Source organism: Giraffa tippelskirchi, chromosome 9, assembly GCF_054371585.1.
Source record: "Giraffa tippelskirchi isolate mGirTip1 chromosome 9, T2T-mGirTip1v1.2.pri, whole genome shotgun sequence".
NCBI classification, from domain to species: domain Eukaryota; kingdom Metazoa; phylum Chordata; class Mammalia; order Artiodactyla; family Giraffidae; genus Giraffa; species Giraffa tippelskirchi.
In genome coordinates, this window is record NC_137283.1 from 115,285,837 (window position 1) to 115,299,320 (window position 13,484).

General features: G+C 37.0%; 1 long non-coding RNA gene across 2 annotated transcripts in view; it reads right to left on the reverse strand.

Moving 5' to 3' along the window:
* Nucleotides 1-11,909, reverse strand: part of LOC145521542 (uncharacterized) — a 29,126-nt gene extending 17,217 nt beyond the window's left edge. Inside the window, exons 1-2 of one of the 2 annotated variants that reach the window (XR_014065456.1) lie at nucleotides 11,455-11,909; nucleotides 10,370-10,524 (exon numbers count right to left, since the gene is read on the reverse strand). This is a non-coding gene — a long non-coding RNA (uncharacterized LOC145521542). Of the gene's footprint in view, nucleotides 1-10,369; nucleotides 10,737-11,454 lie in introns of those variants that run through there. The other variant, XR_014065455.1, reaches the window with a different exon arrangement.
* Between the last annotated feature and the right edge of the window lie 1,575 nt (nucleotides 11,910-13,484).

Consider the following 13,484-nt stretch of genomic DNA (forward strand, 5'->3'; position numbering starts at 1 on the left):
GTAAAGCAACTATTTGTGTACATGCATGCATGCTCAGTCAGGTCCAACTCTTTGCAACCCCATGGACTGTAGCCCACCAGGTTCCTCTGGTTGTGGGATTTTCCAGGCATGAATACTGGAGTGGGTTGCTATTTATTCCTCCAGGGGATCTTCCCAACCCAGGGACTGAACCCACATCTCCTGTGTTTCCTGCCTGGACAAGCAGATTCTTAACCACTGAGCCACCTGGGAAGCCCAAAGCAACTACAATACAAATTTTTAAAAACCTACAGGAGGAGGCAGTTATTTGAACTTCATATGGTCCTAGAAGCCTGGGCTCTTGTCCACGACCCATCTTTACACATACCCACAATTTTAATAAAACTTTCTTCATCAATGTTTATTGACTATAGCAGTCAATTTGTCCTTCTTATGGTAGGTAATTGCATATGAAAATTTTGGCAAGGTTCTAGTTAACATGCTCAAGTGTCATGGAGTATCCACTTTGAAGTGTCAGAGATTATTTTCACATATTTTACAACTGGAATTTTTCCAGTATTCTTTATATTCTGGAGTCAATCACTGCCATTCCATAAAAGCTTCCTTCAACCTCTCAAAAGAATTGGCTTCTAGGATTATCATGGGAGCCAAGGAGCCTGCCTGCCATATTGATTATCTAGGCTTTTTTGGCCTCCATGCTGTTTTTGCATGGTTTCAACCTTTAAGACAGCCAACTCCTTAGGAGTACTGCAGCATTTAAAAGTTATTTGATCAGTTATTTTTAACTGAGTTAACCTCTAAGATGAAAAATCTTCATTGTTACTACTTTACATTCTTCAGGATAGCTATTAAAAATATGGAAAATAACAAGTGTTAGCAAGGATGTGATGAAACTGGAACCCTCCTGCATTACTGGCAGGAATGTAAAGAATTGCAGTTATTGTGGAAAATACTTTATATTAATATATTAACCTTAATGTTATATTATGCTATGTGAGGTAAGCCAGACACAAAAGAAAAAGCATTACATGATTCCGCTCATATGAAGTACCCAGAATAGGAAAATTCACATAGAAAGAAAGTAGAATAGAGGTTACTAGGGCTGAGGAAAGTGGGCAATGAGGAGTTACTTTTTAATGGAGATATATTATGATTTCTGTTTGGGATGATGAAAAAGTTCTGGAAACATTATCATGATGGTTGTAGATGCCTTGATCTTGAACTTCCCCGCCTCCAGAACTGTGAGAAATAAATGTCTGTTGTTTAAGCCACCCACTCTATGGAATTTTTGTTATAGAAGTCCAAATGGACTATGAAATATGTATGTGTCTATATATATGCATAACCATAATTTTTAAAAAGTTCCCTTTGTTTCTGCAGCATTCCAAAATCATGGACCATTCCGATAGCCTACATGCTATGAGTGTATATTAACTCTTGTCTCTTATCAATTGGCAAGCTCTGGCAAGAACAAAAAAAAATTGACCATATGGGCTAAATTTACTTCTGATAAAGGGTCATATCCCAGGAGTTAATTGAAATCTTTCATGGCATATCTTGCTTAATATTTCCTAGTTTCAGAAGAGCTGACTCATCAACAAACAATACTAAACTAGGATTTTCTAGGGATGTTTATAGCAAGTCTTTTCAAAGCATAGTCAGTTCTTAAACAGACTCTAGATAATCATGGGATTCCCTTTCTGGATAATAAAGATCAATACAATTTAAAATATTATAATGATGGATACAATGTGGGGAAAAGTGATAAAATTTCAAAGGAAGTAAGTCTGCTTGCTGAATAATGTCATCTATTTTCAGCAGTAGTAAATATTATACAGCATGAGTTACCATCACATTTAAGAAATATCCTGAAACCAAGTCAGTATAATGTTCTACTTGCTTGGCTGCTGTTGCTTAGATAGGAAGATATGGGTCCAGAGAAAGGCTGAAATAAGCACTTGGTCTCTGATGAGTCCCATGGGTTTGCATCAGAATACTAAGGGATTATCCCAGAGCATTGATGTAGAAATAGGTAGAAAGTCTTGTAATTTGGAAGGCCTAGAGTATAAGACTTTTGAATTATAAAATAATTAAAATTATTAAATAATTAAAATAACTAAAATGAAAAATAAGTCACAAAATGGCTGCTAATACTAGATCTTCAGTAAATAACATATTTGATAAAGGATCTGTATTCAGAATATATAAGGAACTCTCAAAACTTAATTTAAAAAGGCAACCCAGTTTTTTAAAAGAGGCAAAATATAAAACCATAGCCAAAAAAGCTCAGGATACAATCACAATAAAATACTATTTTCACCTATCAAAATGACAAATTACTTGTCCGATACTTGCAGGAAAATGTGAGGACAAATATTCATACTTTTGTAGGCATGTAGGCTGGTAAAATTCTTCTGGAGGAAATTCTGATGCTATCTATTCTAGAGCCCTATGCTCATTATTTTGACCTATATATTCTCTTTTGTGTAGATAAACTAAGGAAATTATTATACATGTAGTCAAAGATACAGCCAGCGTAGGAAACCATCTGCACTGAAAGGCAGAAAATGTTAGCTCTTGTCATTTGTAACACATAGGTTTCTGGATTTTTTTTTTTTTTAGATTGTGGATAACTTTTATCTTCTTTATATTTTACAGTGTTCTCTATAATAAACATGTATTTCCTTTATATGGAAAAGCAGATTGTTTTCTCTCACTTATTTTAGCTTGTAGAGCAACCATTCAAGTGATGGCTTTCAGGTACTGATTTATCACAGGAGACAGTGAAGTTGCAATATAGATCCTGCTTTGTCTTAATCTTTTTAAAACAGAGATTAAGAATAACAAGTTCAATCAGAATGTTCTTCAAGAAAACTAAATTAAGGGACAATTTCCAAAGTTTTATGTGAATACATTTTTAGGACCGAGTTCAAGAGTAGAGCACAGAAGATGCAGTGAATCAACGCTCTTTCCTTTGACGCTGGGGAATAGATGGAAAATGTATGGCTCATGACTAATGGATTTTTAGTTTTAAAAAAATTAGAGGTTGCTTTATTCAGTCTTCTCACTTTGTAGATGGAGCCTCTGAGAACTTCCTACTATCCCTATGTCTAAAAATCTAGTAATGCTAGCTAGTTACTAGTTTCTATCCCATATTATGTAACAACCTAAATGGGAAAAATACATGTATATGTATTACTGAATCACTTTTCTGTATATCTGCGACTATTGCTAACCAACTGTATTCCAATATAAAATAAAGTCTTAAAAACTAAGTGCCTACTGGCACTCAGAATTCGTTGACACTTCAGACATGTTAGCTTTCCTATTTGTTGTGGTAAACAGACACAAAGGGATGCAAAGGCAACCTGTATAGTAATAAATGATGGTCACAAATGTGGCCAAAATATGTCAGAATGAACTTCTGCTAGTTTTATTGCTAGAAATCATCTCCCTTCCAAACCGTGTCTGAGTCATTTCTGACGATCTCCCAGTGTGCTACCTGTCATGCGCTCTCACATCCTGTCGTCCGCTTCTTCCTCAGGTCAGTACTGTTACTTTAACGCCGATGACACTCCTAAAGCTGCTTTACCATTGACTATAACCACCCTCATACAATGACTGTCTCCACTACCATCATCTGGGCTCAGACAAAGAATTCTGCTCATTCATGGTCTACTTTGTCATGAGTGTTGACCAGGTCTTCTCTTTAATTCCCCATAGCATACCATCAACCCCTCGTTACACGGGAAATTGAAATGTATGGCACCTCTTTATTGAGGATCAAGGATAACAGGAAGGAAACTTAGAGGAATAGACAACCTCCCACAGTCATCATTTGGGTAAATCATACACAAGTAAAGTCAATGAATTCACACCACAAAAAGGGAGTTGGAGGGAAGAGAGGGCTGTTAAACAAACAATTCTATTTCCCCTACACCACTGTGTACTCTAGTGAGCAGATAAGCCACACTCTTCACAAATGTCCAGAGACTTATTTTGTTTTAGATTGCCTTGTAAATGATTCATGTAAATCTTAAATACCTTTAAAACTGAGATAAAAATGCTTCTGCCATTACTAGGTTTTACTACTGTGGCTCTCCTTCATATATGACATTTCTGAATTGTTTGAATATTTACATTTGTAACACTAAAGGATAGCTATTATACTGCAAGTTCTTACCTTGCATTTGTTTCATTTATCTAAATTCCATCTCCACAGCTAAATGGCTAACACTGCAAGGACAAGAACTGTTATTCGTTTTTTCACTCTCCATAATATTTTACACACTACTGGACACAGAGTAAGCTTTTGATAACTCAAAGACTTGAGTGCATTTGACTTATAGCACTAGGATAATTTGAGATTTGAAATATGATGGCAATAGACTTCTTCAAATGTTTATTCTCTTCCTTCAGCAATTTAAGTGCCTTAGCCCTAAATATAAGGGTGAACATAAATCATTATAAACACTATCATGAAACAATAAGGAATGAAATCCAGGATTAAAAAGGAAGTAACTATGCATACATATGATTAGTCATTTGTATTTGACAATCCAGTGTTATTCTCTTTATGTAGCTTGCTTAAGCTTTTAATGACAAAAACATATTTGAAAAATGTATTCTATTTTATTATCAATCCAAGAAAACACATGGATCAGTAGTATCCTGCTGACGTTAACCTGCTGACTAGGGATTATCTTAAAAAAGAGCAAATCTAACATTCATTCCCTGGAACAACGACATATAGAATAGAAAAACTGTTCACCTCCAGATTCAGGCAATTAGTTTTGAATATGTCTAGATGAGTGCTGAGACGAGAAATAAATGCACTGAATAGTAACTATGAAAAAAGATAAATTGCAAAAGAAGCCAAGGTACAAGTAAATATCCTAACAGAAGGCACTTGAAAATAAATCCTCCCTAACTAATATCGGAGGTTTCAAAATATAAAGATCTATTAAGTTTTATTTCTGAACTTCTATAACTGTCCCCATGGTAACCGTCCAGGACAACTCAGATGGAAAATTTAAATTAAGAACCGCAGGTTGGACAGAAAGCACAAATGTCCATAAATCCCTAACTTAATTGAGAAAATGAATTCTAGCATTCATCTTTTTAAAATAATAAAGCAATAGGCCTTCTGTCATGATCAGGAGATGGGGTAATCTGAAGACAATCTGATAATTCTTTGTTTAAAAATGTGACCATAAAAATATAAAGTGGCAAATATTCTCAAGATAATGTTTATCTTTTCTCAGAATGGCAGCTATTCCTTTCCAAGTAAAAACTCTTTTATTTTGCTCCTATTATAAGAGTAATATATGCACACAGAAACAAAAATTTAAAAAATATAGAGGGATCTAAAATGAAGCAAGTCTTTCTTCCTGCCTTCCATTTCCAATTGCATTCCCCATAGATGACAAATTTTTTTATACACTTTCTGGTTTTAGTTCTTTTATAGATTACCTTTGTTATCTCCTAATTAACAAGGATTATCTACATTCTAGGTTAGCTTCTAGAGGTTATCTATATAAGCATATAACAGTATTGCTGATACCGCTATACCTCTGTTTCTTTTATTGATTGTTGTCTCTAGCAGAAAAAAATGACACATTAGCTCAGGCTTTCCACACCTTCCCCCTTCCCATTCAGTCTTTATTACATTTTTGTTTTAGTAAGTTTACTTGAGAATTTTAAGTAATCTGCTTAAATGTGTCATTCTTTAATTTGTATTTCATCTCACTGAAATATGAAAAATATTTGCTTTCTGTAGTTCATTCTACTTCTCCTAAACTCAGATATACCATTATTTTACTGTTATAGAATTTGCATCTTACTTTCTAACAAACATAAATTCCTTCACTTTGTCTATATGTTCATTCTGAAAACTGAAAACCAACAGAAAGCATTTCCATGATCATTCATTACAGAATCACATTTTATTTTTGGATTTAGAGGGAAAAGAAATGTAATACACAAAATTGAACCTTATAAATAAAATATTCCAAGAATGCAGATCAATTGGATTCTCAGTGTTTACTTGGCTGCTTCTCAAAGCTTTTGCCTAGGAGGAAATATCTGAAGAAACAATGAAGCTATATTTTCCAGAATTCTTTTAAAACTGAAATATTTCAAATTTAAAAGGTCCACAAGGTGCCAAAGTGAAGAAACAGAGAAAATCCACCTTGAAACACACTAGAGTGATGTTTCTGAACATCAGAGACAAAGAGAACATTTTTAAACCTTACAAAGAGAAAGAACAGAGAATACATAAAGGAATAAGAATTAGACTGACTTCAGATTTTTCAGTAGCAACACTGGATGAAATAAGACAATGGAGAAAAGTTTCCAAATTACTGAATACTAAATAAATAGATTTTTCTCCTATCTTCTGCTGGATATTGATTCCTCTTTCTTCACTATTTTGACTTTTGTGATCATGAACCTCAACTAAGCCAATGAGACTCCGTTTCTCAGTGTTATGTACTGAATTGTGCTCTGCCTCCATCACCAATCAGTGTTAAAAAGCAATCAGTCCTATGAAAAAAAATTACATGAGAATAAAGGAGCCTAGTGATGGAGGAGGTGAGTCTATTTCAAGGTAATTGTGGTGGTTTAGTCACTAAGTTGTGTCTGAATCCTGTGACCCCCGTGGACTATAGCCCACCAGGCTCCTCTGTCCATGGGATTTTCCAGGAAAGAATACTGGAGTGGGTTGCCATTCCCTTCTCTAGGGGGTCTTCCCAACCCAGGAATCGAACCCGGGTATCCCGCTTTGCAGGCAGATTCTTTACCGATTGAGCCACTAGGGAAGCCAGGGAAGTAAATATTGGGAATTTTTGTTCATTGTGTGCTTGTCTACAGTTCTCAAAGGAAAAATACTCTCTGGTATCAGCAAGCTGCTAAGTCACTTCAGTCGTGTCCAACTCTGCGCGACCCCATAGATGGCAGCCCAACAGGCTCCCCCGTTCCTGGGATTCTCCAGGCAAGAACACCGGAGTGGGTTGCCATTTCCTTCTCCAATGTATAAAAGTGAAAAGTGAAAGTGAAGTCGCTCAGTCGTCTCCGACTCCTAGCGACCCCATGGACTGCAGCCCACCAGGCTCCTCCATCCATGGGGTTTTCCAGGCAAGAGTACTGGAGTGGGGTGCCATTGCCTTCTCCGGGTATCAGCAAGAGTTTAATGTAATTTTACCAGTGACTGGTTCATTTTCACCATGTTAAAACCACGACACTTTTAACTGTTCACATTATCCATGTAACATTTGTAATCTACGCTTACCAACAAAGGAAAGACAATTGGACAGACAGCTGACAGCAACAACAACTGAAGACAGAAAACAGAGGAATAGTTTCAGAGAAAAGAAGCAATCATGAAATTGAAGTCATATTTTAAACGTAAACCATCTGGACCTAATAGGGGTGTGTCCTTGTTACAGAGATGGCTAGATCAGATTAGCGATGTGCATTTGAATCAGGATAATAGCTGATAAAAATACCATCTGCCTACGATACACATAATCTCCAATCCTAAAATCAATCCTAAAAATAGGCATTATTATCTCTGTTTTATAAAACAGAACTAGAGACTCAGAGAAGTTAAACTACATAAAACCACACAACTAATCAAAAGATCCACTGTTAGAGTTCAAAACCCATACTTTAAACCACCAGCCTTTCCTAATTTGCTCTAACTTTATGTTCATCAAGCAAACTTCGTAATATTTATTCTTATATAAATTTCACTTCAGGGAAAAAAGTGCATAGTGATTTTTCATAAAATTCATGTAAGAAATATATTTGAACTATTAGGGAATTTATAGAAATTTTACTTAAATCTTTAGAAGCATGTCTACAATCAAAAAATTAAATGTACTTAAATTTACAGAGGTATGGATCTTACAAAACCAATTTTTTAAATTATATGAATAAAGTACTGCCTTTAATATATAAAGTACAAGCCTATTATCAGAAGGACAGGAAGACTGGGATTTTTCTCAGTAGAAATGAAGTGTTGGTCCTACTCTACCTGGCTTTCTCACTTGATTCTCTTTCTACCTTTCCCAACCCCTAGCTGGAAGATGATTGGTCATCATTAAGTGCTTAACTCAGCCATAGAACATTCTGACCCACAAAAAAAAATCAAATTCATGTCCTTGGCCTTATTAGAATTTTTTCACAAATCATCATTATCCAAATTTACGTTTTAAAAATTCCAGTAGTAATTCCTGTCTGTAGAATCCTCTCAGTAATTAATCATGCACTGCTTTGTGACAAATCTATTGTTCTCTTAAACTGTTACTTACTATTTTTTTATTTATCTGGATGCTACAGTCCATCTTTTATACTGGCACAAAACTATCTTCTTAAAGCACAGATACTACAGTCATGTTAGTGGCCCTGCTCAAAAACTGAAAGACACGTTCTCAGGATACTCTCTGGCATCAAGCCCCTTGCTTCCACTGAATTGGTGCATTTTACAAACCATGACACCTTTCTACCTTCACTTTCTGTGCTTCCCCACAGGGCAGAGTAATGGACCCCCCCAAAATGCCCACACTCTAATCCCTAGAACCTGTGAATATATTACCTTGCATGGCAAAAGTGGCTTTGCAGTTGTGATTAAGAATCTTGAGATAGAGAAATAAGCCTGGATTAGGTAGATGGGGGCTAATGTGATCACAAGGGTTCTTTTTAGGGAAAGAGGAAAGCAAGGGTCAATCAGAGAAGAGGTGACAACAGAGGCCAGTATCAGAGAGAAAAATCTGAAGATATGATGCTGTTATCTTGGAAGGTGGAGAGAGGACCATAAGCCAGAGAATGTGGGAAGCCTCTAGAACCTGGAGAAGACAGGCAGAGATTTTCCCTAGAGCCTCCAGAAAAAAACAGGCTTCCCAGGTGGTACTATTGATAAAGAATCTGCCTGCCAATGCAGGAGACCTAAGAGACTCAGGTTCGATCTCTGGGTTGGGAAGATGCTCTGGGGCAACCCACTCCAGTATGCTTGCCTGGAGAATCCCATGGACAGAGGGGCCTGGCGGGCTACAGTCCATGGGGTCACAAGAGTCAGACATGACTGAGTGGCCTAGTATGCACGCACCAGAAGGAGCTAGCCTGCCGATACCTTCATTTTAGCCCTGTAGAGCCAATTTTTGGACTTCTCACCTCCAGAACTATAACAGATTTATGTTATTTTAAGCCACTAAACTTATGTTAATCCATCATAGTAGCAATGAGAAATGAATACAAATCCAATTGAGGAAATCAGTGCCTTCTCTTAACTTGTAAAACAGACTCAAAACTTTACTGAGGATTTTGGGAGATTGAGTAGAGAGTTCACAGTTCAGAATAATGAATATTAGACATCTCTGCTTTTAAAATACACAAACTTTTTTCTCTCCCTCTCAGTTGTCTCTGCCCCCTTTCCTCAATTTCTTGTTTGTCATAAATAGAAGTTAAGCTTTTCCCTATGTTTGACTTCTGATAATCCATACCCTCGGGGTTTCAGGTAAAGTGATTTTTTTTTTTTTTCTTGAGAACAGAGCCCTTAGGGGTAAGATAGACAGCAGCCCAAAAAGGTATTGTTCAATCCTTACAGTCAAAATAAGTCAAGGATGGATGAGGGTGGCTAAGGACAGACTCCCAATCAGGACCTCAATCCACTGCCCAGGACCCAGGCATGGGCCAAGTTTTTATCCCAGAATCTCTTGCCTGAGGGAGGAGTCAGGTCCCCACAAAGAATGATCCAGCAGCAGTGGGAAGAGGATACGAGGTCATGACTTCCTCCGTCCTTTTCCAAAGAAACCTGTGGCTATTTACTCAGGTAACTCTGTCCACTGGAGAAAGGGGAATACTCAAGTATGATGAGGTTTTGGGGTGCAGGGTCCAAGGTGACACTGAAACCTGAAGATCTGGCTTTCTAGATTAAGTTTAACACATCCTGGGTATCCCACGCCCATGGAGCCCTCCATGATCATTCCCTCATCCTCAAATGTGTAACTGAAATAGACATCCTTGGTAGTTGGCAGAACGCTCATACTGCTTCCTTGCCTGTATAATAAGAGCTATCATGGTAAAAAAAAAAAAAAAAAAAAAAAAGCCAAAAGGTGAAACTCTCTGCCCCCGAACCAAGACAGCAAATTAAAGAAAAAAAAAAAAGCATTATGGGGAGAAATGGCAGATATTAGGGCCACTCTTAAAGATGCAGGTTTGGTGTTTCCTATCAAGTTCACTTTTTTTTTTAATCTAAGCATTTCCTCAATAAAATCCAGCTATTAACATAACAGTTTTTTCATCTCACTGTACAGTGTACATGAAACAGATATCATATATATAATATATATATATACATATACACACATATATATGTATATATCGCTTTTACCTCTCCAGGTCCTTTCTTATGGCAGATGCTCAGCACATTTTTCTTTCAATTTACTTGATCAGAAGTGTTATTATCTGAATTCAGTATATAAGTTTAGCTGCACACAGGGTTATATACTCTGTTGCTGAAGGTTCCTGGAATTGCTTTTGAATTTCCTGTCAGGAAGAGGTCAATGGATCTAAACTTAGTAGGACATTAGTTTTATTTGCTTTCCTTTTGTGCTGATAGTTTTCAACACTACTTGCAGCTTCTCCACATACTCTCTGTGACTAATGGTATATACTTTCGAAATGTTTGCCCATAATTTTTTCCTTCTGCTTTCTTTGTTTTCCTCCTAACCTGAAAGAGAGGTCTCTGAATTATCAATAGAATTATGGCCAGTACCTAGGGTTTGTTTTTTTTTTTTACCTGTGACCAAGAGATGACATTAGACTATACCAACTAACAAGCCTTAGGAACACAAACAGAAAGCTAGCAAGAAGGCAGATGATCAAAAATCAAACACAAATACTGACAAAGAAGTACGAGGAATACTACAGGATACAGTTATTATGCCAATTTCTTGCTCTTATTTCCTAATTTTGTAGAAAGTTAATAACAAAATCATTGAATGTAATCAACATGAGGCAAGTCTAGGCTGCCTCGAGTTTTTCTTATCTTTTGTATTTAGAAGAAAATTATGTAATTGGTTTGACAGGAAGAAACCAAAAAATGTTATATGAAATACTCCATAAAGGAATTTATTTTATAAACACCATTCTCCTACTCAAGGTAAGGAAACTATGGCACTATAAGTCAAATTCTGCATCTGATTTTATAGTACCTGAGTAGAAACACTTTACATCCAAAATTTTTCTGGTATTTGATGCTAGCATACCCCATTCAGAATGGAGTTTTATTTTTGAGATTTAAAGATTAGATCAGTTGAAGCATGACTAAGAGCGGTTAATTAGATACTCAAAATTTCAAAGGGCAGAGATAATAATCAATCATTTACTTAAAATCCCATAGCTGAAGTAAATAGTAGAATGTGACAAAAAGTTATTTCCAACTCACTTCCACCGGAGAAGACTCAAATTACTTACAAAGGGCAGCAGTCTTTTACACCCTCAACTCCCCACCAATTCTTCACATCTAAGTTAAATGGACACAATGTAGAAACATGAGGTTATTATTAAAATTAAAGGAAAGCCCATAACACACATAATATTCAACAGACACATCAGTAGATCAAATGCTCCCAGGTGAGCGCATCTCAGTGTCACACATTGGTTTGTGTGAAAATATACTAGAGGCCATTTCCCAGCCTCAGTTACACAGCCTTGCACTGACATTCTCTACTGAAGTAATTCTTCTCCTATGACTGCTAACGACCTTTTTTGACATAAGCTGCAGTCAAAAGGCTTTGTTTTTGTTTGAAATGTCTTCTACCCAACTGTCTTCTATGTTTTCCCCTGCTGGAGAAGCAGATATTGCCACTGTAATTTCAAGTGTATTGCTGAGGAATATTCTACTGTAAGAAATTCCATAATTTATTCATTCACTTTTCAATAGGCATTTGAGCAATATCCAGGTTCCAACTATTGCAAATAATATTGCTATGAACACTTGTGTACACGTCTTTATGTAGACACCTGTTTTAATTTCTTTTGGTAAGTTCCTAGAAATGAAATTATTGGATCCTGAGGAAAGTGTGGTTACTTTCTTAAGAACTGGCAAGCTGTTGTTAAAACTGGTCATACCATTTTATATTCCCACGAACAGTGAGTGTATGACAATTGTATTTTCTAAACATCTTCACCAAAATCAATCTTTTTCATTTTAGCCATTCTAGTAGGTAAAGTAATGTTCAAAATTCTCCAAGGCAGGCTTCAGCAATACGTGAACTATGAACTTCCAGATGTTCAAGCTGGTTTTAGAAAAGGCAGAGGAACCAGAGATCAAATTGCCAATATCCGCTGGATCATCGAAAAAGCAAGAGAGTTCCAGAAAAACATCTATTTCTGCTTTATTGACTATGCCAAAGCCTTTGACTGTGTGGATTACAATAAACTGTGGAAAATTCTGAAAGAGATGGGAATACCAGACCACCTGACCCGTCTCTTAAGAAACCTGTATGCAAGCCAGGCAGCAACAGTTAGAGCTGGACATGGAACAACAGACTGGTTCCAAATAGGAAAAGAAGTGCGTCAAGGCTATAAATTGTCACCCTGCTTATTTAACTTATGTGCAGAGTACATCATGAGAAACGCTGGGCTGGAAGAAGCACAAGCTGGAATCAGGATTGCCAGGAGAAATATCAATAACCTCAATATGCAGATGACACCACCCTTACGGCAGAAAGTGAAGAAGAACTAAAGAGCCTCTTGATGAAAGTGAAAGAGGAGAGTGAAAAAGTTAGCTTAAAGCTCAACATTCAGAAAACTAAGATCATGGCATCTGGTCCCATCACTTCATGGCAAATAGATGAGGAAACAGTGGAAACAGTGTCAGACTTTATTTTGGGGGGCTCCAAAATCACTGCAGATGGTGCTGCAGCCATGAAATTAAAAGACGCTTACTCCTTGGAAGGAAGGTTATGACCAACCTAGACAGCATATTAAAAAGCAGAGACATCACTTTGTCAACAAAGGTCTGTCTACTAAAGGCTATGGTTTTTCCTGTGGTCATGTATGGATGTGAGAGTTGGATGGTGAAGAAAGCTGAGCACCGAAGAATTGATGCTTTTGAACTGTGATGTTGGAGAAGACTCTTGAGAGTCCCTTGGACTGCAAGGAGATCCAACCAGTCCATCCTAAAGGAAATCAGTCCTGGTTGTTCATTGGAAGGACTGATGTTGAAGCTGAAACTCCAATATTTTGGCCACCTGATGCGAAGAGCTGACTCATTGGAAAAGACCGTGATGTTGGGAAAGATTGAAGGCAGGTGGAGAAGGAGATGACAGAGGATGAGATGGTTGGATGGCATTACCGACTCAATGGACATGAGTTTAGGTAAACTTTGGGAGTTGGTGATGGACAGGGAGGCCTGGCGTGCTGCAGTTTATGGGTTTCCAAAAGTCAGACGCGACTGAGCGACTGAACTGAACTGAGTAGGTATGTAGTAGTTGCAAATG